Source organism: Bubalus kerabau, chromosome X, assembly GCF_029407905.1.
Source record: "Bubalus kerabau isolate K-KA32 ecotype Philippines breed swamp buffalo chromosome X, PCC_UOA_SB_1v2, whole genome shotgun sequence".
NCBI classification, from domain to species: Eukaryota; Metazoa; Chordata; class Mammalia; order Artiodactyla; family Bovidae; genus Bubalus; species Bubalus kerabau.
This window is the reverse complement of record NC_073647.1, coordinates 30,787,132-30,812,833: the sequence shown is the minus strand read 5'-3', so window position 1 is coordinate 30,812,833 and position 25,702 is coordinate 30,787,132. Positions and strand designations below refer to the sequence as shown.

Here is a 25,702-nt window from a genome sequence, read left to right as displayed (position 1 = left end):
TGGTGTTAACAGGGGAACCTGTTGAAGTAGCCCAAACTGAGAGTCGATGGTGGTTGGGACTAGAGTAGTGGTGATTGAGATTGAGCAAAATGGATGGAATGAGAAATACTTTAAAGGGAAAATGGATGAGATTCGTTGGTGACTTAGATGTAAAGGAGAAGAAAAGAGGGAAATCAAATATAGCTATTAGATTCTGGCTTGGGAACTAGGTTGATGTTAGTGAATTTAATAAGATGGTAATCACAGTAGTAGGAATTGGCTACAACATATTTGTATTATCACTTCTTCTTGTTCTATTAGTTTTCTTTGATCTCTGCCATCTCCTCACTGCTCATAGATAGCCAATCACTGATCCTTGTTTGCTGTAATCCCCAGAGAATTATCATCTGATTGTGGTATACCAAGTTTTAGTAGTCTTTATCAACCATTTGGGGCACTGGAGAGGTATGTGCTTTAGAGATCATGGATATTTGATTCTTTTCCATCCAGTAATGACTATGGAGGAGAGAGCTAAAACTTGGTTAGAGAGAACATCTATCCATAGGCCTAGGATGATGTGACTTAGGTAGATAGTTCTTGGTTTGCTCTGATAATGCCCTTACCATTCTCAAAAACCTGGCCATTTGCATTTTTCTTTCCTATATCTGTACAATATACTTCCTTCCAAAACACACATATACATGATACTCTGTCACCTCCATCTTAGTTTTCCTTACTTTCCTGAATGTGTCCTTTACTCTGTGATCCTTGGTTACTACCACTCTCCTCACTTCCACTTATTGAAATCTATCCATCCTTTCCACATGAACTTTGATCATACTTGCTGTAATAATCCTTGCAGTTCTCCCTATCAAAATTAATCTTCTTTATATTTTAATTTGTATAAATACCTCTTGGAGCATTTATCCCAAGGTTCTCAGTCAAATCTGTGAGGGCTATGTACTTCGATAGAGTTTGGGACCTAATAGAGGCCAACAGCCAAGCCAAACACATCTGTATGTTTGAAAACCAGCCCTTTGACACAGCCAGAATTGGCATTCAATCAACTATTGTGACTTTAAATGACTATCTCCCAAATGAAAATAAAAGTGCATATTAAGTGTTCACTATTTTTTTAAGTGAAATTTTACCTTTATCCTTATTATCCTGGAAAATTTATTTTATTTTCTCACTCAATATATTTATAATTTCCCCTGGAAAATGGCAAATGTGATGCATTTCCCTTGGAGCAGGCCACTTTGTGCTATAGTAGATACTGATGAGTGTAAATACCTGTAAGAAACAAGGATAAATGGTGCTGCTAGAATCAAGTCCACAACTTTGGTTGTCTAAAGTCAGCAACAAGGAAAGGGACTTTGAGAAGCAAATCCAAATAGGAATCCACTTTCTTTACCTATGACCCTTGAGCTGGTAATTCACATTTGTGTGGAAGGAAAAGGTTCTTTGAACTTTATTTCACATGGCCTTCCTACTTCATGTGTGAAGTGATTTAGTATCACAGCAGTAGGCAAACAAAGATAGCATTTTCAGTTGTTACATACTGATCATCCAACAGATTTTGATAAATCACTGTAACCTATGTCATGGAAATACTGGATGCTGAATATGTTTAAGCATGAATAATTCACTGAAATATATCATGTATGCTAATGCTGATATGAATTTTGAACTAGCTCTAACCAAAGAACAATTGTGTTTTCATCTTTTGCAACTTGTCTCCATGTGAAGCATTATTGTCAAAGAAAACCATGTGAGACAGAGTGTAGAAGACTGCCTAATTTTCTTCATTTTAAGAAGCAAAATAATTTAGAGACTATTTAAGCCCATAGTGCCTAGATATTCAAGGTTATGTCAAGCAATTAAGTTTCATTTAGAATTTCAGCCACTAGCAAACAACCACTCTCACTATAGCGATGTCCATACCCTAGGCTCTAAGATAATGTCACAATTTAGGAAAGATTATGCTTACAGGAGTCTTGCATTGTCCATTTTTTAGTGGGTAAATTTAATGGGAAAAATTAATGTTACCTTGAAAGTGCTGCATAAGAAGGTAGGTCATTTCATTTTCTGAAAAACATTAAGGTAGTTATGATTGGAATTTTTAAATAAAATTCTAACATAAATAAGTAATCTCTGGCACTTTGAATATTACGGAAATGCCTTAACAGAAAGAAAATGGATGGAGAAACTTGTGGGAAATGGCAGATGTATGATCAATCTTTTTTTTAATTTTAATTTTGTATTGTAGTAGGAGCCTGGCGGGCTGCAGTCGATGGGGTCGCAAAGAGTTGGACACAACTGGAGTGACTAAGTACATGCACAGAGTTGATTTATAATGTTAGTTTCAGGTATACAGTCAACTAATTCAATTATGCATATACCTATTTTTTCAGATTATTTTCCTATATACATTATTACAGAATATTAAATACAGTTCCCTGTGCTATACAGTTGATTATCTATTTTATTATAGTAGTTTTTATCCATTAATCCCAACCTCCTAATTTATCCCTGCCTCTCACCTTTCCCCTTTGATAACCATAAGTTTGTTTTCTAAGTCTGTGAGTTTGTTCATTTTGTAAATAAGCTCATTTGTATCATTTTTTAAGGCCTTACATATAAGTGATAGGATATGATTTTTGTCTTTCTGTGCCTTACTTAGTATGATAATCTCTAGGTCCATCCATGTTGCTGGAAATGGCATTCTTTCATTCTTTTTATTGATGAATAATGTTCCTTGTATTAATACATATGTACCACATCTCCTTTATCCATTCATCCATTGATGAACATTTAGGTTGCTTCCATGTCTTGGCTATTGTATTTAAACAGCACTGCATTGAATATTGGGGCACATGTATCCCTTCAAATCATGGTTTTCTCCAGATATATATCCAGGAGTGGGTTTTGTTTGCTGGATCATATGGTAGCTCTATTTTCAGTTTTTTAAGAAACCTCCATCATTGTTCGAAATAGTTGTAAAATATCCTCTATATGATGAGCCACGTGGCACAGAGGGGAAATATATACTTTCAGTTTTAGTTGAATGAAGCTGTAGGCTTAGGTTTTAATACATGAATGAGTGAAAGTTGCTCAGTCGTGTCCTACTCTTTGCAACCCCATGGACCATAGCCCACCAGACTCCTCTGTCCATGGAATTCTCCAGACAAGAATACTGGAGTGGGTAGCCGTTTTCTTCTGCGGGGGAACTTCCCAACCCAGGGATCAAACCCAGGTCTCAAACATTGCAGGAAGATTCTTTACCATCTGAGCTACTAGGTTTTAATACATAGATATGAACAGTTTGGGCACCCTTGACTTAATTTGTAGTAGAACTAAGGAACTCTCTTTATCCAATATTAATAACTTTCAGGATAAATAGCTGGGATATTGTCTATAGAATATAAGTCTGGTGAGTAAATAGAATACTAAAAAGACTAATTTCCCTGAAGTACTTCCATCCATGATAAACAGTTTAGGATATAGAATGAAAAATAATCTCAGTTACTTTGATAGATAGCCCAAGGATTAGTTGGTTATCACTGACCCTTACAGGCATCTCAAGCTAGGCTTGAACCACAATCTATACCTAGCGAAAAGACCCATGGTTTCCTGACTATGTCTATGGCTTCCTTTTACATGGTTCTCCCCTGACTTTGTATCTCTCCTTACTGATTTGGTTCTGCTTCAAGGCTATCTTACCACATCCCTTGTTATGTCTTTGATCTGCACTGGGACATCCCAAATGTAGAATTTAGTCCTATAATTGCCACACAAACCATTTATGTGTTCTGTAGATTTTCCTGGACATCTGGGGAATGTCACAAAATGTTTATATTATAACAAAGCAAACAACCTAACAAGGCGTATTTAAGCATAACTGTTCTTAAACCTCCTTTGGCCACTCTATTTTGGGATTATAATGTAAGTGATTTTTTTTATTGACTTTTGCATAAGCCAGAGAAGGGCGACAAATAGGGACATTTGGTTTCTTCTCCACGAGTTAAATAGCAGTTACTCTTACTCCTCATCAGTGTGGCAGAGCAAGACAGGCCTCAGCAGCTCCCTGTGGGAACGCCAGAGCAAGCAATTCATAATTGCACACAACTGCTAGCTTTCTGGGAAGGATGTGATAATACCTTTTGCAGTTATTTCATAAGGGAAAATGGCTTTGACATACATGTTTTTAGATTACATTTCTTTCTCAAGGATGTAACCTTTTCATAAGGTATTGTATGTATTATCTATATTTATATGTGGGTGTGTATAGAAAAACATAATACGTTAAAACTGAAGCAGAGCAAATAAATAGTTCATGAAGATAACATTTGAGACTTACTGAACTTTTTCTGTTCTGTTGTTGTGGTTTTCAGGAAATAGCTCTTGCACTTATTATTCAATTTTCTATTTTCACAGCTTGTAATTTTCACTTTTTTGTCTTATTTACTCACTCTCATCTTAGGTATAGACTCCTTTTTTCTCACCTTAGTTACATGTTTACTTATTTTCATTCAGTCTCTGTTATTAAGTAAAGCATTACATTTCACCAAATTTAATATATTTTCACATATTTCTCAATTGTAGCTTTCATTGACTTACATATTTTCAATAGTACCTTTAAAACTCGGGAAGTTTTATTGTGTTGTTTATTTGCTTGAATCTTTATATTAATTTATATTCGTATTGTGAAATTATATGGCCTATACAGTTTCTGAATTTAGGTGTTTATTGAAGTGAGATATTTTTCTAGCTTAATAGTGATCTATTTTCATGAATGATCCATGTGGGTTTGGGAAAGAAGCTATATTTTCTACTTACTAGGCATGTAGTATTCTATGCAGCTATTAAATTAACCTTATTAGCTTTATTGCTTGCATCTTCTGTAATTTTATTTTTGCCTAATTGGTCAGAAAATGAATTAAATATGTTAAAGTCTTATAGTTAAATTGTTGCCAATTTTTCATGTTTTTGACATAATTTTATATATTTCAGTGCAATAAAATTCAACTGTGTAAAGATTCATGATTTGTATCTTTTGATTAACAGATTTGCTCATTCACTGCTTTAACATTGAATTCTAATTTTCTTTTCCACAATAAAGTGACCCCTACTGTTTCAGGGCATGTGTCGGAAAAAGATAGTGACACAGAAGCTGAAGCAGAAAAACCCAACTTTGTTGAAGGAATGAAGGACGTGCAAAATTTATTTACATTCAGTTCAGTTCAGTTCAGTCACTCAGTCATGTCCAACTCTTTGTGACCCCATGAACTGCAGCATGCCAGGCCTCCCTGTCCATCACCAACTCCCAGAGTTCACCCAAACCCATGTACATTGAGTCAGTGATGCCATCCAGCCATCTCATCCTCTGTCGTCCCCTTCTCCTCCTGCCCCCAGTCTTTCCCAGTATCAGGATCTTTTCAAATGAGTCAGCTCTTCACATTAGGTGGCCAAGTATTGGAGTTTCAGCTTCAACATCTGTCCTTCCAATGAACACTCAAGACTGATCTCCTTTAGGATGGACAGGTTGGATCTCCTGGCAGTCCAAGAAACTCAAGAGTCTTCTCCAACACCACAGTTCAAAAGCATCAGTTCTTCGGTGCTGAGCTTTCTTTATAGTCCAACTCTCACATCCATATAGGACTACTGGGAAAACCATAGTCTTGACTAGACAGACTTTTGTTGACAAAGTAATGTCTTTGCTTTTTAATTTGCTGTCTAGGTTGGTCATAACTTTCCTTCCAAGGAGTAAGCGTCTTTTAATTTCATGGCTGCAATCACCATCTGCAGTGATTTGGGAGCCCAAAAAAATAAAGTCTCTAATTGTTTCCATGGTTTCCCCATCTATTTGCCATGAAGTGATGGGACCGGATGCCATCTTAGTTTTCTGAATGTTCAGTTTTAAGCCAACTTTTTCACTTTCCTCTTTCACTTTCATCAAGAGGCTTTTTAGTTCCTCTTCACTTGCCATAAGGGTGGTATCATCTCCATATCTGAGGTTATTGATATTTCTCCTGGCAATATTGATTCCAGTTTGCACTTCATCCAGCCTAGCATTTCTCATGATGTACTCTGCATATAAGTTATATAAGTAGGTGACAATATACAGCCTTGACATACTCCTTTCCTGATTTGGAACCAGTCTGTTGTTCCATACCCAGTTCTAACCTTCCTGACCTGCATTCAGATTTCTGAGGAGGCAGGTAAGGTGGTCTGGTATTGCCATCTCTTTAAGAATTTTTCACAGTTTCTTGTGATCCATGCAGTCAAAGGCTTTGGTGTGGTCAATAAAGCAGAAGTAGATGTTTTTCTGGAACTCTCTTGCTTTTTTGATGATCTGAAGGATATTGGCAATTTGATCTCTGGTTCTTCTGGCTTTTCTAAATCCAGCTTGAACATCTGGAAGTTCACAGTTCACATACTGTCGAAACTTGGCTTGGAGAACTTTGGGCATTACTTTACTAGTGTGTGAGATGAGTGCAATTGTGTGGTAGTTTGAGCATTCTTTGGCATTGACTTTCTTTGGTATTGGAATGAAAACAACTTTTCCAGTCCTGTGACCACTGCTGAGTTTTCCAAATTTGCTGGCATATTGAGTGCAGCACTTTCAGAGCATCATCTTTTAGGATTTGAAATAACTCAACTGGAATTTCATCACCTCCATTAACTCTGTTCGTAGTGATGCTGCCGAAGGCCCACTTCCAGGATATCTGGCTCTAGGTGAGTGATCACATCGTCATAGTTATCTGGGTCTTGAATATTGTCCTTATCAAATCATTTTGTACTTTGGCTTTCAAAGTATTAGTAATTTAATTATGAACTAAATTGAGATATGAGAGATGTGGCCTTTCATGTTTTAGAAATTCATTTTGAACTGGCAAATTTAAAAAAATAGATATATTTAAGGAGAAGTTAGGAACTACTGTTAATTTGTACCACTTGTATGATTTAACAATCCTCTTAATAATAGGTGCTGAATTGTCTTGTATGCCAAATAACATCCTGGGTGTATGTTATCCCATTTAATTATAATAGCTAGCCTGTAAGACATCCCAGTATTACTGATTGTGTAGCTCTGAAGGAAAATTTGTTCATGCAGTGTCATTTTTCACTGTAGAAGTTTCTTTATTCTGTATTATCTCTCATGTAATGACCATATTATTGATACTGTTCTACTACATTCAAGGTAATGTCAAATTTTATGAGACATATGTAAAGATGCTATTTGGATATAAAGAGACTTTTTTTCTCCTCCTCATGGTGAGTGAAATAGCTGCTGAGGAAATCTGTGGAGTCCTCAGCCCTGAACTACCTAAGAGAAAACAAATGCTTGATAGAGTACTATAAATGTATTTCCCCTCCCTGTGAATTATATAACAAGGTCTAGCAGCTTGTCAGAGAAGGCAATGGCAGCCCAATCCAGTACTCTTGCCTGGAAAATCCCATGGACGGAGGAGCCTGGTAGGCTGCAGTCCATAGGGTCGCAAAGAGTCAGACACGACTGAGCGACTTCACTTTCACTTTTCGCTTTCATGCATTGGAGAAGGAAATGGCAATCCACTCCAGTGTTCTTGCCTGGAGAATCCCAGGGACGGGGGAGCCTGGTGGGCTGCCATCTATGGGGTCGCACAGAGTCGGATACGATTGAAGCGACTTAGCAGCAGCAGCAGCTTGTCTAAATCTGGGAAACATTTGAAGCAATTTTCAACAACAGTAATGTGATCTTAAATATCTGTGGTTCCTATTAGTGACAGAGTCACAGCTACTCCTAATACTGTTGGTCTCCATTCATAATGTAAGGGAAGGTGGAATTTCAGTTAAAGTTTAATGAAAGGAAATATGAAATGGTTCCTATCTAAATTCATAAGTAGCAGGTAAAGAAACTCTGCTCTAGCAGAAGTCCTTGCATTGAGGTGATATAAAAGAAGAACTGGAAAGAAGACAAATTGTGGAGCCCATTAACGGTGGCCTAGAGGCCGGGGAATTTTACCTCAGAGGAAGTCACAGACTCAAGATGATGACGTTGAGCTCATCCATTTACAAATGCATAAGTTCTTCCAAATGTGGATAGAATCTGCATTTGATTCTGTAAAATAGAATAGTATTTTTTATACTTAGGGTTACTAGTTGAGATATTTGTAGACTTTGTCTATTCTATTTATCTTTTTAATTTGTGAAGTGTTAGTCACTCAGTCCGGAGAAGGCAATGGCATCCCACTCCAGTACTTTTGCCTGGAAAATCCCATGGATGGAGGAGCCTGGTAGGCTGCAGTCCATGGGGTGGCTAGAGTTGGACACGACTGAGCGACTTCACTTTCACTTTTCACTTTTATGCATTGGAGAAGGAAATGGCAACCCGCTCCAGTGTTCTTGCCTGGAGAATCCCAGGGGTGGGGAGCCTGGTGGGCTGCCTTCTATGGGGTCGCACAGAGTTGGACACGACTGAAGCAACTTAGCAGCAGCAGCAGCAGAAGTACTCAGTCATGTTCAACTCTTTGTTACCCCATGGGCTATAGCCCATCAGGCTCCTCTGTCCATGGAATTCTCTAGGCAAGAATACTGCAGTGGGTTGCCATGCCTTCCTCCAGGGGATCTTCCTGACCCAGGGATCAAACCTGGGACTCCTGCATTGCAGACAGACTCTTTACCATCTGAGCCACCAGGGAATCTTTTAAATTTATAGGATAGTATTATAATGTATTTCAACAACCTATGTGTACCTGATTCATATTATTAATATGAACTGAAAATATAAAGCTGAATAATATATATTTATTTTCATGGAGTTTGAAATTAAAGAATTAAAAGCATTTGTCTTCACATCCACATTTATGTATGAAACTGGAAAACTTCACACATCATTTAACATTTCATATACCTTTCCTATAAGCTCTCAGTCATGTTATTTAACATGCTGAGCAGCAGTGTTACTGGTGAAACTGAAATTTGCAATAGCTTATTTTTGTTGAAGACACATAATTTCTGCTATGCTTGATAGGCACTCCTTTGTAAACTTGCCATCTGTATATTTTGATGCCTGTGATTTTATTTTTTCACTTAACAGCCTTTCACAGTGGTGTTATTTCAGTTGCATTAAAAAAAAAGTTACAGTCCCTTTTTCCAGTTCACTAAGTCTTCCATCACGCATCTTTTTGGTACACCAGTCTTGTGTCTTACAATGGTTTGTTTTCTGAAGACGTCTTAAGTTATATTTTTTGGACACAGATTTGCTTTATTTGCATAGAAAATGCTTATGCCCAGGCTCCCTATAGCTTATTATTCTGTAGTTCTCATCATGAGGCTTATACCTTGTGGGCCATGATCATTGCTGCACGTCTATATTCATCTCTTAGGACTACTAGGTGGCTTACACAATGGAAATTTATCCTTTCACAGTTCCAGAGGCTAGAAACCTGAAATACAGGTTTTTGCATCACCACCCTTCTTCTGAAAGCTCTAGGGAAGAATCCTTTTTGACCCTCTTCCCAGCTTTTGGTGGTTACCAAGAAATTCTTGGCATTCTTGGCTTGCTACTTCAGCTACTCTGATTTCTGCCCCAGTCGTAACATGACCTTATTCTTGGGTCTGTGTCCAAATTTTTCTCCTTTTATAAGGACACTAGCCATTGGTTACAGTTCACACAGGCTGCCATGACCTCATTTTACTTAGTTAGGTCTTGACCCTATTTCCAAATAAAGTCACATTAGCAGGCACCAGGGGTTAGAACTTAAATATTTCTTTTGAAACTTAAATAGTTTACTGAGGTGTATTTCCCATAACGTAAAATTAACCACTTGAAATGAACAATGCAGTGACATTTAGTTTATTCACAGTGGACAACCACCATCTCTCTCTAGTTCAAAAACAATTCTGTCACTCCAAAGTAAAGCCCTTTACCATTCAGCAGTTTCTCCCAATTTCTCCTAGCCCCTGGCAACCACCAATCTGTATTCTGTTTCTATGGATTTATCTATTTTGAATATTTCATGTAAGTGAAATCACAAAACACATGATCTTTTGCATTTGGCTTCTTTCACTTAGCATGTTTTCAAGGTTCACCTACATTAAAGCATATGTCAATACTTTTGATGGCTGGATAATATCCATTGTAAAGGTGTACAGTAAGCCCCCTATATACGAGCCTTCAAGTGGCGAACTTTTAAAGAGGTGAACGTCAATTCACTTGTCCAGTCACATAGCTTAGGTCTATTTGGGAAGGCACGGTTAGTTTTTGATGCACAGGACCTGAACATAGAACAGGATACAAAGCTTGCAGCAACTGTTCAGAATGCAATACAGTGTTACCGTCTTATCTATGATGAGGGGGAAAAAAAAAAGCTACTACCCAGACATCACTCGATCATGTTTTTTTTTTTTAAGGGGATCAGTTCAGTTCAGTTACTCAGTCATGTCCTACTCTTTGCAACCCCATGGACTGCAGCGTGCCAGGCTTCTCTGTCCATCATTAACTCCCGGACCTTGCTCAAACTCATGTCCATCGAGTAGGTGATGCCATCCAACCATCTCATCCTCTGCGGTCCCCTTCTCCTCCCGCCCTCAGTCTTTCCCAGTGTCAGAGTCTTTTCCAATGAGTCCATTCTTTGCATCAGATGGCCAAAGTATTAGAGTTTTAGCTTTAGCATCAGTCCTTGCAATGAATATTCAGGACTGATTTCCTTTAGGACTGGTTGGATCGCTTTGCTGTCCAAGAGACTCTCAAGATTCTTCTCCAACACCTCAGTACAAAAGCATCAATTCTTTGGTGCTCAGCTTTCTTTATAGTCCAACTCTCACATCCATGCATGACTACTGGAAGATAAAACTGAAGCCAGCAAGGAACGGGAACCTGTGTCATTAACCTCAGGCGTGAGTGAAATTGCAGCTTGCCTTCTAGCTCCTATTGTTGATAATCCTTCAGTTCTTTTGCCCCATCTATTTGCCATGAAATGATGGGACCAGATGCCATGATCTTAGTTTTTTTAATGTTGAGATTCAACGAGCCATGAAATTAAAAGATGCCTGCTCCTTGAAGGAAAAGCTGTCACAAAATTAGACAGCATATTAAAAGGCAGAGACATCACTTTGTCAACAAAGGTCCATCTAGTCAAAGCTAATGGTTTTTCCAGTAGTCATGTATGGATGTGACAGTTGGACCATAAAAAAAGCTGAGCGCTGAAGAATTGATGCTTTTGAACTGTGGTGTTGGGAAGACTCTTGAGAGTCTCTTGGACAGCAAGGGGATCAAACTAATCAATCCTAAAGGAAATTAACCCTGAATATTCATTGCAAGGACTGATGCTGAAGCTCCAATACTTTGGCCACCTGATATGAAGAGTAGAGCCATTAGAAAAGACCCTGAGCTGAGAATGATTGAGGGCAGGAGGAGAAGGGGTGAACAGAGGACAAGATGGTTGGACGGCGTCACCAACATAATGGACATGAGCTTGAGCAAACTCTGGGAGTGGTGAAGTACAGGGAAGCCTGGTGTGCTGCAGTCCCTGGGGTTGAAAACAGTCAGACATGACTTAGTGACTGAACAACAATTTTGGCTCTGCCATCTCCTGCCTCTTTCCCTCTTCCAGTCAGTAACTCTTCCTCCCTGTTCACTTGATGCCAGATGTTTTACTGAACTACTGTACAATTGTACTTTTCAATGTACTATCAGTTCAGTTCAGTTCAGTCGCTCAGTCATGTCCGACTCTTTGCGACCCTATGAATCACAGCACGCCAGGCCTCCCTGTCCATCACCAACTCCCGGAGTTCACTCAGACTCACGTCCATTGAGTCAGTGATGCCATCCAGCCATCTCATCCTCTGTCGTCCCCTTTTCCTCCTGCCCCCAATCCCTCCCAGCATCAGAGTCTTTTCTAATGAGTCAACTCTTCGTATGAGGTGGTCAAAGTCCAGGAGTTTCAGCTTTAGCATCATTCCTTCCAAAGAAATCCCAGGGCTGATCTCCTTCAGAATGGACTGGTTGGATCTCCTTGCAGTCCAAGGGACTCTCAAGAGTCTTCTCCAACACCACAGTTCAAAAGCATCAATTCTTTGGCGCTCAGCCTTCTTCACAGTCCAACTCTCACATCCATACATGACCACAGGAAAAACCATAGCCTTGACTAGATGGACCTTTGTTGGCAAAGTAATATCTCTGCTTTTGAATATGCTATCTAGGTTGGACATAACTTTCCTTCCAAGGAGTAAGTGTCTTTTAATTTCATGGCTGCAGTCACCATCTGCAGTGATTTTGGAGCCCACAAAAACAAAGTCTGACACTGTTTCCACTGTTTCCCCATCTATTTCCCATGAAGTGGTGGGACCAGATGCCATGATCTTCATTTTCTGAATGTTGAGCTTTAAAACAACTTTTTCACTCTCCACTTTCACTTTCATCAAGAGGCTTTTGAGTTCCTCTTCACTTTCTGCCATAAGGGTGGTATCATCTGCATATCTGAGGTTATTGATATTTCTCCCGGCAATCTTGATTCCAGCTTGTGTTTCTTCCAGTCCAGGATTTCTCATAATGTATTCTGCATATAAGTTAAATAAGCAGGGTGATAATATACAGCCTTGACGAACTCCTTTTCCTATTTGGAACCAGTCTGTTGTTCCATGTCCATTTCTAACTGTTGCTTCCTGACCTGCATACAGGTTTCTCAAGAGGCATGTCAGGTAGTCTGGTATTCCCATCTCTTTCAGAATTTTCCACAGTTTATTGTGATCCACACAGTCAAAGGCTTTGGTGTAGTCAATAAAGCAGAAATAGATGTTTTTCTGGAATTCTCTTGTTTTTTCCATGATCCAGCAGATGTTGGCAATTTGATCTCTGGTCCCTTGCCTTTTCTAAAACAAGCTTGAACATCACGAAGTTCAAGGTTCACGTATTGCTGAAGCCTGGCTTGGAGAATTTTGAGCATTACTTTACTAGCATGTGAGATGAGTGCAATTGTGCGGTAGTTTGAGCATTCTTTGGCATTGCCTTTCTTTGGGATTGGAATGAAAACTGACCTTTTCCAGTCCTGTGGCCACTGCTGAGTTTTCCAAATTTGCTGGCATATTGAGTGCAGCACTTTCACAGCATCATCTTTCAGGATTTGAAATAGCTCAACTGGAATTCCATCACCTCCACTAGCTTTGTTCGTAGTGATGCTTTCTAAGGCCCACTTGACTTCACATTCCAGAATTTCTGGCTCTAGGTCAGTGATCACACCATCGTGATTATCTGGGTCATGACGATCTTTTTTGTACAGTTCTTCTGTGTATTCTTGCTACCTCTTCTTAATATCTTCTGCTTCTGTTAGGTCCATACCATTTCTGTCCTTTATTGAGCCCATCTTTGCATGAAACGTTCCCTTGGTATCTCTGATTTTCTTGAAGAGATCTCTAGTCTTTCCCATTCTGTTGTTTTCCTCTATTTCTTTGCATTGATCGTTGAGGAAGGCTTTCTTATCTCTTCTTGCTATTCTTTGGAACTCTGCATTCAGATGCTTGTATCTTTCCTTTTCTCCTTTGCTTTTCGCTTCTCTTCTTTTCACAGCTATTTGTAAGGCCTCCCCAGACAGCCATTTTGCTTTTTTGCATTTCTTTTCCATGGGGATGGTCTTGATCCCTGTCTCCTGTACAATGTCATGAACCTCATTCCATAGTTCATCAGGCACTCTATCTATCGGATCTAGGCCCTTAAATCTATTTCTCACTTCCACTGTGTAATCACAAGGGATTTGATTTAGGTCATACCTGAATGGTCTAGTGGTTTTCCCTACTTTCTTCAATTTAAGTCTGAATTTGGCAATAAGGAGTTCATGATCTGAGCCACAGTCAGATCCCAGTCTTGGTTTTGTTGACTGTATGGAGCTTCTGCATCTTTGGCTGCAAAGAACATAATCAATCTGATTTCAGTGTTGACCATCTGGTGATGTCCATGTGTAGAGTCTTCTCTTGTGTTGTTGGAAGAGAGTGTTTGCTATGACCAGTGCATTTTCTTGGCAAAACTGTCTTTGCCCTGTCATTCTGTATTCCAAGGCCTAATTTGCCTGTTACTCCAGGTGTTTCTTGACTTCCTACTTTTGCTTTCCAGTCCCCTATAATGAAAAGGACATCTTTTTTGGGTGTTAGTTCTAAAAGGTCTTGTAGGTCTTCATAGAACCGTTCAACTTCAGCTTCTTCAGGGTTACTGGTTGGGGCATAGACTTGGATTACTGTGATATTGAATGGTTTGCCTTGGAAACGAACAGAGATCATTCTGTCGTTTTTGAGATTGCACCCAAGTACTGCATTTCAGACTCTTGTTGACAATGATGGCTACTCCATTTCTTCTGAGGGATTCTTGCCCACAGTAGTAGATATAATGGTCATCTGTGTTAAATTCACCCATTCCAGTCAATTTGAGTTCGCTGATTCCTAGAGTGTCGACATTCACTCTTGCCATCTCTTGTTTGACCACTTCCAATTTGCCTTGATTCATGAACCTGACATTCCAGGTTCCTATGAAATATTGCTCTTTACAGCATCGGACATTGCTTCTATCACCAGTCACATCCATGTACTATACTGTAAGTTTTAATATGTTTATTTTTTGTGTTTATTTTTTATGTATTTGTCAAAAGTGTTATAAACCTATTAAAGTATAGGACAAAATATTAGCTGGGTACCTAGGCTAACGTTGTTGGACTTAAGAGCAAATTGGACTTACAAATTCACTCTTGGAATGGTTCTCGTTTGTATGTAGGGGACTTACTCTAGTTTATCCATCTGTTAATGGATATTTGGATGCTTTCTAAATTAAGAACAGTGCTCCTTTGAACACACACACACAAATATATATATATATATATATATATACACACACACACACACACACACATATATATATACATACACACATATATAATTGAGTTGGTGTTTTCAGTTCTTTTGAGTGGAATTCAGAGTCACATGGTATATTCTTTGTTTAACTTTTTGAGAAACTGTCAAAATGTTTTCCAAAGCAGCTGAACCATTTTGCATTCTCGCCACCAGTGAATTAGGGTTTCCATTTATCTATATGTAGTCTTCTCAACACTTGTATTCTGTTCTCTTTTTTCTTTTTTTACAGCCATCCTGAAGAACTATGGATGGAGGCTCATGACATTGTGCAGGAGGCAGGGATCAAGACCATCCCCATGGAAAAGAAATGCAAAAAGGCAAAATGGTTGTCAGAGGAGGCCTTATAAATAGCTGTGAAAAGAGAAGTGAAAGGCAAAGGAGAAAAAAAAAGATATACCCATTTGAATGCAGAGCTCCAGAGAATAGCAAAGAGAGATAAGAAAGCCTTCCTCAATGATCAATGCAAAGAAATAGAGGAAAACAATACAATGGGAAAGACTAGAGATCTCATCAAGAAAATTAGAGATACCAAGGGAACATTTCATGCAAAGATGGGCTCGATAAAGGACAGAAATGGTATGGACCTAACAAAAGCAGAAGATATTAAGAAGAAGTGGCCAGAATACACAGAAGAACTATATAAAAAAATCTTCATGACCCAGATTATCATGATGGTGTGATCACTCACCTAGAGCCAGATGGAATGAGAAGTCCAGTGGGCCTTAGGAATCATCACTATGAACAAAGCTAGTGGAGGTGATGGAATTCCAGTTGAGCTATTTCAAATCCTAAAAGATGATGCTCTGAAAGGGCTGCACTCAATATGCCAGCAAATTTGGAAAACTCAGCAGTGGCCACAGGACTGGAAAAGGTCAGTTTTCATTTCAATCCCAAAGAAAGGCAATGCCAAAGAATGCTCAAACTACCACACAGTTGCACTCATCACACACACTAGTAAAGTAATGCCCCAAATTCTGCAAGCCAGGCATCAGCAATAAGTGAACCATGAACTTCCAGATGTTCAAGCTGGTTTTAGAAAAGCCAGAGGAACCATAGATCAAATTGCCAACATATGTTGGATCATCGAAAAAGCAAGAGAATTCCATAAAAAACATCTATTTCTGCTTTATTGACTACACCAAAGCCTTTGACTGTGTGGATCACAACAAACTGGAAAATTCTGAAAGAGATAGGAATACCAGACCACCTGACTTGCCTCCTGAGCAATCTGAATGCAGGTCAGGAAGCAACAGTTAGAATGGGACATGGAACAGACTGGTTCCAAATAGGGAAAGGAATACCTCAAAGCTATGTACTGTCACCCTGCTTATTTAACTTATATGCAGAGTACATCATGTGAAATGCTGGGATTGATGAAACACAAGCTGGAATCAAGATTGCCAGGAGAAATATCAGTAACCTCAAATATGCAGATGACACCATCCTTATGGCAGAAAGTGAAGAAATAAAGAGCCTCTTGATGAAAGTGAGAGAGAAAATGTTGGCTTAAAACTCAGCATTCAGAAAACTAAGATCATGGCATCTGGTCCCATCACTTCATGGCAAATAGATGGGGAAACAGTGAGAACAGTGAGAGACTATTTTGGGGGGGCTCCAAAATCACTGCAGATGGTGAATGCAACCATGAAATGAAAAGACACTTGCTCCTTGGGAGAAAAGTTATGACCAACCTAAACAGCATATTAAAAAGCAGAGACATTACTTTGCCAACAAAGGTCTATCTAGTCAAAATTATGTTTTTTCCAGTAGTCATGTATGGATGTGATAGTTGGACTATAAAGAAATCTGAGCAACAAAGAATTGATGCTTTTGAACTGTGGTGTTGGAGAATACACTTGAGAGTCCCTTGGACTGCAAGAAGATCCAACCAATCCCTCTGAAAGGAAATCAGTCCTGAATATTCGCTGAAGCTGAAACTCCAGTACTTTGGCCACCTGATGAGAAGAGCTGACTCATTTGAAAGGACTCTGATGCTGGGAATGATTGAAGGCAGGATGAGAGGGGATGACAGAGGATGAGATGGTTGGATGGCATCATAGACTCAATGGACATGAGTTTGAGTAAGCTCCAGTAGTTGGTGGTGGACAGGGAGGCCTGAAAAGCTGCAGTCCATGGGGTCGCAAAGAGTCAGACACGACAGAGACTGAACTGAAGTGAATGGGTGTGAAGTAGTACTTCATCATTTTGATTTGCATTTCCATAATTACTTTGTCATCATATTGAGCATCTTTACAAATATCTACTTGGCATTTTGTGTATCTTCCATGGATAAATGTCTGTTTATACTTTGCCCATTGAAAATATTTAGTTGTTTGTCCTTTTGTTATTTAGATAGAAGTTCTTTGTATAATGTGGATACTTAAACTTATCAGATATACTTTACAAATAATTTTCTTTCATTTTGTAGTTTGTATTTTCACTTTCTTGATAATGTCCTTTGTACAAAAGTTTTTCATTTTGATGACATCCAATTTATATATTTTCCTTGTATTGCTCATGGTTTTTGTGTCACATATAAGAAACCATGGCCATATCCAATGCCATAATGATTTATGTCTGTTTCCTTCTAAAGATGTACATTTTGGAGTGTCACAATTGAACCCAAAATGTGATTTCAACATCATGACCACATCTGAGCCACACATTGGGAAAAATTATATAGGGCATGTTGAGTGCCTTGAAGAACATAATATAGAATGAAACATTATACTTTGCTCACATCCATTTGGCTACTATTTAATCTTAGTTTTAAAGTCACGCTCATCTGTAAAAGAGAAGGTTGAAATGCTATTGTTTAGTTTTATGCCCATATGCTCAACTCAAAATTCAGTTATAAGAGGGGGAGAAAATGTATTCATGGAAAACTAGCCATCTTTATATCAAGTTAAATAAATATTAGGTTGGTGCAAATGTAATTGTGGTTTCAGATTATGAATTTTAAATCACTGTAACTAGGCTCAAACACATCTGTATTAATCAAAATAGTAACCATTGCAATCAAGACAGTTTTGCCAATGAGAAATAAGTTTGTTTATTTCTGTAGCATAAAAATCCGAGCCTTGGGTTTCAACGAATTTTTGGAAAGCATTTTCTGCCTCCTGTTAGTTGTGGAAGTATTTCCCTGCAAAAAGTTGTCGAGATGCTTGAAGAAGTGACAGTCAGTTGGTGAGAGGTCAGGTAAATATGGTGGATGAGGCAAAACTTTGTAACCCAATTTATTTGAATTTTGAATCATTGGTTGTGCGACATGCAGTTGGTTATTGATGTGGAGAAGAATTGGACCCTTTCTGTCGATCAGGGCAGGCTGCAGGCATTGCAGTTTTCAGTGCATCTCATTGATTTGCTGAGCATACTTCTGAGATATAATGGTTTCGCTGGGGTTCAGAAAGCTGAAGTGAATCATATGGGCAGGAGACCACCAAACAGTGACTATGACCTTTTTTGGGTGCAAGTTTGGCTTTGGGAAGTGCTTTGGAGCTTCTTTTCGGTCCAACCACTGAGCTGGTCATTGAAGGTTGTCATATAAAATCGACTTTTCATTGCACATCAAGTCCAAACAAAACATTGCTCATTTTTGTTGCATAGAATAAGAAGACGACACTTCAAAATGACTTTTTTAAAAATTTGCAGTCAGCTCATGAGGCACCCACTTACTGAGCTTTGTCACCTTTCCAATTTGCTTCAAATTCCAAATGATCATAGAAAGATTGACGGTGAGTTCTTTGGCAACTTCTCATGTAGTTGTATGGAGAAGGCAATGGCATCCCACTCCAGTACTCTTGCCTGGAAAATCCCATGGACAGAGGAGCCTGGTGGGCTGCAGTCCATGGGGTCACTAAGAGTCGGGAACGACGGAGCGACTTTACTTTCACTTTTCACTTTCATGCATTGGAGAAGGAAATGGCAACCCACTCCAGTATTCTTGCCTGGAGAATCCCAGGGATAGAGGAGCCTAGTCGGCTGCCATCTATGGGGTCCTACAGAGTCGGACACGACTGAAGTGACTTAGCAGCAGCAGCATGTAGTTATAAGAGAATCAGCTTCAGTGAGTGCTCTCAATTGATCGTTGTCAACTTCGAATGGCCGGCTACTGCACTCCTCATCTTCAAGGCTCTCATTTCCTTTGCAAAACTTCTTGAACCACCACTGCACTATACGTTCCTTAGCAGTTCCTGGGCCAAATGTGTTGTTGATGTTCCAAGTTGTCTCTGCTGCTTTACGACCCATTTTGAACTTTAATAAGAAAATCACTTGAATTTGTTTTTTGTCTAACAATAATTCCATAGTCTAAAATACACATAAAATACATACAAGTAATGTCATTGCCAAAAAAATTAGAGCAAAAAGTGTGCATTAAAATGATGTGTAACATAACCACATTTATTTGCAAATGTATGCCAATATAAAAGGCAAATGCCAACACTGCAAAAACTGCAGTTACTTTTGCATCAACCTCATGTTTCAGGGTTATACATTTTTATGTTTTGACGTTTTGTAGATATTGCTTTTTTGTCAGACAAATGTTGCTGTGGAGAACTTTGAGGTCTTCTTATCCTCCTTCCCTTACTGTTTCTGCCTAGAAGACTAAAAAATTATCTTTTAGCCCTTGAAATTAAATAGTATAACCGTAATAATGGAATGGTGATAATTTTGTACCCATCTTTTAAGTGAAGCATGACATTTTGATCTTCAGGTTCTGATTTCATTTTAATTATGTCTTTGATTATACTTCCATTTCTAGTTAGAAATTTTGCCTCAAGGATACTGGTTGTATTTGGTTTTCATCAGTGACTACTCAACTACTTGCTATTTCTACACTGTATATTATTTCAATAATGATATTTTAGTCCTCAGTTTCCTTGGCTTTTTACCATTCCTTTTAAGTTTCATTTTGATGTTTTATCATCTCATTTTGAGCTCTTACTAAGTTACCTCCTATTTAAGCAGTATTTTCTGAAGAGATTGTCCTTTATATTTCCTTTTGAATAAAACCTTTATCTGTTTTGCTTGCTATTTGTCCGTCTTCCTCCATTGCCTTCTGTGGACTCTTTACAAAGATACCTTAACATTTTTTGTCTTTTATAACTTTTATTGGAGTATAGTTGAGTTACAATGTTGTGTCAGGTATACAGCAAGGTGAATCAGTTATATACGTCTATCCACTCTTTTTTAGACTCTTACCATGTAGGTCATTACAGAGTACAGTAGGGTTCCTTGTGCTGTATAGTAGGTCCATATTAGTTATCTGTTTTATACATATAGTGTGTATATGTCAATGCCAATCTCCCAATTTCTCTATCCCCCTCCTTACCATCTTGTTAACTGTTTTTTTTTTTTCTACATCTGTGACTCTACTTCTGTCTTATAAGTTCATTTGTCCCATATTTTTAGATTTCACATATGTAATATGATATTTGTCTTTTTCTGACTGACTGACTTCATTCATGATATTCTCCATGTCCATCCAATTGCTGCAAATGGTATTATTTTGTTCTTTTTATTGCTGAGTAATATTCCATTGTAAATATGTACCACATCTTTATCTATTCCTCTGTAGATGGACATTTATGTTGCTTCCATGTTCTGCATATTGTAAACAGTGCTGCAATATACATTGGGGTGCATGTACCTTTTTGAATTATAGTTTTTTTCTCCTAATATATGCCCAGGAATGGGATTAATGGATCATATGGTAATTCTATTTTTAGTTTTTTAAGAAACCTCCATATTCTCCATAATGGTTGTACCAATTTAAATTCACACTAACAGTGTAGGAGGGTTCTACACCATCTCCAGCATTTATTATTTGTAGATTTTTTGATGATGGCCCTTCTAATTAGTGTGAGGTGATACCTCACTACAGTTTTTATTTGCATTTCTCTAATAATTACTGATGTTGAACATCTTTTCATGTGCTTTTTGGCCACTTGTATGTCTTTTTTGAGAAATGTCTACTTAAATCTTCTGCCTGTATTTTGATTTTTTTTATTCAATACTAACATGTGTGAGCTCTTTGTATATTTTGCAGATTAATTTCTCTTTGGTCACTTCATTTGCAAACATTTTCTCCCATTCTGAGGGTTGATATTTTTGTTTGTTTGTTTGTTTGTTTTCTTTATGGTTTCTTTTACAAAAGCTTTTAAGTTTAATTAGGTATCATTATTGCTGCAATTTATATCAAAGACTGTTCTGTCTGTGTTTTCTTCTAAGAGTTTTATCGTGTCTGGCCTTACATTTAGGTCTTTAATCCATTTTGAGTTTATTTTTGCATATGGTGTTAGAGAATGTTCTAATTCCATTCTTTTACATGTAGCTGTCAACTTTTCCCAGTATTGCTTATCAAAAAGACTGTCTTTTTCCATTGTATGTTCTTGTCTCTTTTTTTAATATTTTTTAAAAAATCTTTAATTATTGGAACTTCCATGGTGGTCCAGTGGGGAAGGCTTCACTCTTCCATTGGAGGGGGCATGAGTTTGATCCCTGATCAGGGGAATAAGATCCCACATACTGGGTGGCATGGCCAAAAATTTGAAAAACAAATCTTAATTATACTAAAAATATACAGTTCTAACCAGTACATTTGTTTCTTTTGATATATTTTGAATGGATTTCTCTTGACTCTCATTTCACCTTGTTGGGAAAGTATTTTTCTTCTTAAGCATAATTTGAGAGCTGAGTTTCCTCCAGACTACAGGAGTGAATATGGAGGAAAAAAAAAAAAAAAAAAAAGCATCAGTTGGGTCTGTAAGCAGAACTGGTTGCCACACTTTGGCTTTGTCTTGTCTTCTAAGATCTTGGTAAATGTCCTGGAACTTTTCCTGAGATTTTCCAGAGACAGAGACCTTAGCACATCAGATAGGCTACCCTGTCAGTAGTGGAACATTAAGTCTTAACTGTGGCAAAGTGAGTCAGCCAGGTTTAGTTTCCCTTTTGCTGGTTTTCTCATAAGAAGCATTTTTGCCCTTCTCAAGCAGTACTTCACTCTCTTAAGAAGATAAGAGGCCAAGTAGAAGGCAGCTGTGTGTTAAGGACTCATTGCATTGGGAGGAGATAGTGTTTTCAGATGTCATTTCTCACATCTCCCACTCCTCCAGGTTTTGTTTCTTTTCTTCTTGGTCTTCTGTTTGACTAACTTTCTGTTCATTGCTGATGCTAATGAGTTCTGAGTTTTTATGATCCTTCTGTTTTCCCCCTCAGCTGTCCTCTCAGCAAGGAATTGAGAATCATAGCAAATTCTAGCAGCTTTTCTGGATCATGGTTAGAGGAAGAGAGGTTCTGGATTTGGGTTTTTCAGTAATAGTACCATCTGCATCTTTGAACAGATTTGCTTATGAGTTCTTCCCTTCAGCCAAACTCTGAATTTGGGGAGTAATTTGTGAAATTTCCAGGTCAGGTTTACTCACCTCTCACTGGGAGGTTTCTTTGGAGGAAGAAATTGAGCTCTGTGGATCCTCAATAAGCTATGTGGGGCAGATTCTTATAAACTTCCATATTTATTTTGGCTGTTCTCATCTTCCACCTTTGTTTGATTGCCCCTTAGGTCAAGGAGCCGCATGGTGGATGGGGTTAGCTGAAGCAAAGTTCTATCAGTAAGAAGAAGAAATGATGAACAGGATGGGGTAGATGATCAACAGTGCCTAGCAAAATCTGAAGCTAACTGGCCCCTATCCTTTTATGAAATGATCTCCATTGCCTCTCAGTAGCACCTGCATTTATGTAATAATATCTTCAGTCTTCTTTTAAAAGTTTAAAGAACTTTGTAAAAGATTTTTAAAATACGTTCTTTTTTTTTTTCATGTATCAGATAAGATTAAAGAAAAAAAAAAAAAGAATACTTAGTTCCAGCTAGGATATGAAGAGAGGAAAAGAAAGCAACACTCTTATATAGAGCTTCTGAGAATGCAAATTAACACAAACCTTTCTGGAAGTAAACTTGGCAACATGTATCAGACATTTAAAATGTGCATGCTTTTTGGTTTGAAATAAAGATTTCCCTTGCAGATATTTATTGTAAGTGGATAATCATGCATGTGGGCAAAGGAGATGTAAGGATGGTCATTGTAGTATTTAATGCTAAAGAATTAGAAGCTAATAATCAGGGTGAGTTAAAGACATTTTGATACACATTTAAATTGTGATTTTATGCAACATTTAACAAGATGATGTAGACACTGCAATTATTTGCCATTTGTTGAGCATTTGCTATGTGATTTGCATGTATTATTTCAGTTAATAATTTAATGAGCTTTGTGAGTAGGTAATGTAATCACTCCCATTTTAGAAATGAAGATAAAGGATTAGAGATACTCATTTCACCAGAGATAGTTAAGACAAAAACAAGATTTGAGTAAAGAAATGTCTCTTAAAAACTATGTATTAAAATGAAATGGAAAGTTTCATTGAAGTATAATTTATACACAACATACCACATGTATTAAAGTTATATAATTTTGTAAGTTGACATATATAAAAAATCACCACAATCATGAGAGTGACATACCCATCACCCACCAAGGTTGTGTCCTTTTTGAATCCTTCTTTCTTACTGCTGCCCTCCGTCATATCTGTACTGAATTTCTTTTGTCACTTTGTCAAAAATTATGTGGCCATATGTGTGGGTCTATTTCTGGAAACTATATTGTTTCATTGATCTATTTTTCTATTATTTACACCAGCACCACACTTTCTTGAATACTGCACCTTTATAATAAAATTTGAAGCCAGGTAATGGCAATCTTTCTTCTTCATTCCTCTTTTTCTAAGTTGCTCTGGTTCTTTAAACTTCCACATAAATTCTAGAATCAGTTTGTTAATTTCTACAGTAAAGCCCTCTGGTATTTGGAATGTGATTGCACTGAGTCTATAGATCAGTGTGGGGATAACTGACATGTTAGCAGTGTTGAATCGTCCCATCCATGAATATGATATGCCTCCCCATTTATTTTGGCCTTCTTTAATAAACCCAGCAGAATAGTTCGGTGTACAGGATTTCACATCTTTGTCAGATTTCTCATTAGATATTTTCATAATTTTGATGCTCTGGTAAATGGTATTGTATATTTAGTTTCCAATTATTCTTCAGTGGCATATAGAAATATAAATGATTTTCTCATATTCACATTATATTCTGCAACCTTGCTCAACTAACTTATTAGTTCTGGTATCTTTTTGGTGATTCCATTGGACTTTCTACATAGATAATCATGTCATCTGTGAATAAAGACAGTTTTGTTTCTTTTCCAAAGTAAATATTAATTATTTCTTTTTATTGACTTTTTCTACTGGATAGACTTGCCAGTACAATGTTGACCAGAAGTGAAGAAAGTAGAAATCCTTGTCTTAATGTCAAGAGGGCAAAAATTCAGTCTTATAATTTATACTGCTAACTACCAGTTTTTCATGGATGCCCTTTATCAGGATGAGGAAGTTGCCTTCTGTTGTTAGTTTTCTATGTGTTTTTATCATGAAAAATTGTTGGATTTGGTCAAATACATTTTCTGTGTTTACTGAATATGGTTGAACATAAAATTATGTTTTTAAAATTTGTTAATATGTCCTATATTTGTTTTTATTGATGTATAGTTGATTTACAATATCATGTTAGTTTCAAGTGTAGATGATATTTGAATATTTAATCAAGACTACATTCCTTGGCGGAGAAGACAATGGCACCCCACTTTAGTACTCTTGCCTGGAAAATCCCATGGATGGAGGAGCCTGGTAGGCTGCAGTCCATGGGGTCGCTAAGAGTCGGACACGACTGAGCGACTTCACTTTCACTTTTCACTTTCATGCATTGGAGAAGGAAATGGCAACCCACTCCAGTGTTCTTGCCTGGATAATCCCAGGGATGGGGAAGCCTGGTGGGTTGCTGTCTGTGGGGTCGCACAGAGTTGGACACGACTGAAGCGACTTAGTAGTAGTAGTAGTACATTCCTTGGGGAAACCCTAACTGGCCATAGTATATTATCCATTTTACATAGTAGGTCATTCTCCCTGTCTTACTCTGGATTGCTTCATTTGATATGTCTTCAAACACAGAAACCTTTCTTACTGTAATGTCTCATCTGCCATTAATCCCATCCAGTGACTATATCATCTCAAGTACTGTAGTTTCCTTCTCTTTAACTCCTTTATGACCCTTTTATGTTTTCAATGTTTGTACTTAACATTTTGAACATATGGAATATAGTTAGAGTAACTGTTTAAATGTCCTGGCCATTAACTCAAATTCTTGTGTCAGTTCTGAGTTCATCTCCATATCTCAGCATTGTTTTAATGTGAATTTCTATTTAGTGAGATGAAGCATTATTTCAGGTGGTTAAGAGTCAGTTCTATGCTTGTCTTATAAATTTTCAGTCCATGTGTTTTTCACATCTTTCTATCAGTTTTGGATCTTTTGTCTCATTGTTTTTTAAAGTTATATATTATTGATATATATTGTTTTAGTTGCTAAGTCATGTCCAACTCTTTTGAGATCCCATGGACTCTTTTGAGATCCCTTCCAGGCTCCTTCTGTCCATGGGATTTCCCAGGCAAGAATATCAGAATGGGTAGCCATTCGCTTCTCCAGGGGATCTTTCTGACACAGGATTAGAACTCAGGTCTACCCAAGTAGACCACTGAGCCACCAGGGAAACCTAGGAACCTATGACCTATGGCTAAAGCTACCACCCATTTCCTCCAAGGCCAAGACCTGGAATTAGTAAAGGCCTTTACTAGTGAGCTTAAACAGACAAGACGTACTCACAAATTCTCTTCTAAGGAGCTGGAAGCTTATTATATAGCTTTTCATGAATGTGACCCCCTCCTAGTGTCCCTC

The 25,702-nt window shown here is 37.9% G+C and overlaps 1 long non-coding RNA gene across 2 annotated transcripts in view; it reads left to right on the top strand.

The window, feature by feature from the left end:
• The window catches only part of LOC129640366 (uncharacterized), a 39,246-nt gene extending 14,816 nt beyond the window's left edge, over positions 1-24,430 (top strand). For both annotated transcript variants that reach the window (XR_008708762.1, XR_008708761.1), the window contains one exon: positions 22,421-24,430. This is a non-coding gene — a long non-coding RNA (uncharacterized LOC129640366). The remainder of the gene's footprint in view (positions 1-22,420) is intronic.
• Positions 24,431-25,702: the final 1,272 nt, after the last annotated feature.